The following is a 2,220-nucleotide window of genomic DNA, read 5'->3' as shown; positions in this document are numbered from 1 at the left end:
CGACTTGCAAGTTACTTCAGCATTTTGTAAAAATAAGACAAAATATAAAGTCTAAAAAAATGCCAACTCATGGGAAAAAAGGAAAAGCTCAAAATAGCATCGTATTGCCAGGCACCAATGAAATTAACAAGGATGGAAGATAAATGGATTTATTTTTTTAAATGTATATGTAGTGTACAAGATGCTTATGTTACAAACACAAGCCTAAGGCCTGTGATATGGTCTTCAGTTCCATACTGGAAATTATTCACTACCAGATTAGTTACTAGGAAAATTCAATACCCAAGACAAGCATCAGTGGCCACTTAAATTGAGCTCTTACCGATGTCAGGCACTGTGCTAACCATTTTACATATGTTATTGAACAGGTTCAATTCTCATTTCCATTGAAGGTAAAAATCTCTATTTTCCAAAGAGGGCTCATAGTCCCAGAGCCAATAAATAATAAAGCCAAATCCAAACCAAAGGCAGTTCGACTCCAAAGCCCATACTCTTACCACTCTTCATGAAATTCCTCTCTCTACCTCCCACATTTTCAGAAAGGATGATCAGGTTTAAATGATCATGACTACAAAAATGAGAGGACGAGTCTCAAAACATATGTCCTGAAAGTTGTGTGTGCAATGGGAGAGGGACAGCCTCACGCTTTACATTACTCAATGGTCAGAATGTTTATAGACTTTAAAATACTCATGAAGACACAGATAGACTTGAACAAATGGAAAGACACATCATGCTTTTGGACAGAAAAACTTAGCATCATGAAAAAGTCAGTTCTCCCTAAGTGATTTTATGAATTTAACTTAATGCCAATAAAAATATCTATCATTTTTTTCTCAGAGCTAGACAATTTACTTATATATTTTATTTGAAAGAACAAACAAGCAAGAATATCCATAGAAACACTAAAAAAGAACAACGGGGAAAGCAGGCTAGCCCCAATATATATTAAAACGTATTATAAAGCTTTCAGTATATGCAATGAATTGGTAGATCAACCAACAGAAAAAAGAAATGAAAATCCAAAAATATACCATACTGAATATGGAAGTTTAGAATGCGATGAAGGCAGCATCTCAAATCAGTGGGGAAAAAAATGAACTAACGGACAACTGGTTATTCATGTAGAAAAAAATATAAAATTGAAACAATTTCTCACCCATGCACCAGAATTAATTCCAAATAAATCTAAATGTTAAGTAAATAAATAAATAAACAAACTACAAAAGTATTAGGAGAAAACCTGGGTGATTCTTTGGTTACCTAAAAATGGAGAAAAAATTTTTTGACTTAAAATCCAGAAGCAATAAAGGAAAAGGGATAAATTTGACCACATAAAAATAGAAACTTTTGCATTAAAAAAAATAACTTAAGTGAAATTAAAAGACAAACACAAACTGGGAGGTTATGGGGAAACTCGAATCACTTATAACATGTTAATATGCCTAATAGATCGAGAATTCTTAGAGAAGAATATGAAAATACCTAAAGAAAAAAATGGGCCAGTGATACAGTTCACAGAAAAAGAAAAGCAAATGTCTCTTAAACATATGGGCAAAATTCCAAATATTTAACAACATGCTCTGTGTTGAGGCTATGGAAAAATAGGCATTCTCATACCTTGCTGTTGGACATGTAAAATAACACAATCCCTAAGGAGGGAGATGTGGATAATATCTAGAAAGATTACGTACACATTTACCCAGCAATACCACTTCTAGGAATCCTACCAAAGACACACTAGCAAAAATTTAAATGATGTAAGCATAAGGCCATTTATTGCAGCACTTTTGTAATAGCAAAAGACTGGAAACAACCCAATGCCAGTCAATAGGGTAGTGCTTAAATGAACTATGGCACATTCACAAAATGGAGTAGGATGCTGCCATAAAAAGAAATGAGAAAGCTCTCAGCACTGTTACACAGCACTGGTGCTCAGCTGCAGATGATTAGAATTTTCTCCCAAATAGATTGTTGAGTGAAAAAAGCAAGGGCAGAACAGGGTTTATGCACATGCATGAGGCCTGTGATCTTTTATCTAAGAAAGAAAAAAATACAAATATGTATATATTTGTATCCCTACTTATAAGAATGCATTTTCAATAAAAATGGAAAGATCTATTAAAATAATAAGATGATTACCTATAGAGCAGTGTTTCTTAGTCTTTTTTTAATCACCTCCCTAAAGAGAAAATATTAAGCGTTTAAATTACTCCTAAT

This window comes from Galeopterus variegatus, unplaced genomic scaffold, assembly GCF_000696425.1.
Source record: "Galeopterus variegatus unplaced genomic scaffold, G_variegatus-3.0.2 Scaffold719, whole genome shotgun sequence".
NCBI classification, from domain to species: Eukaryota; Metazoa; Chordata; class Mammalia; order Dermoptera; family Cynocephalidae; genus Galeopterus; species Galeopterus variegatus.
The sequence above is the reverse complement of the archived record's forward strand: the minus strand, read 5'-3'. Positions refer to the sequence as shown.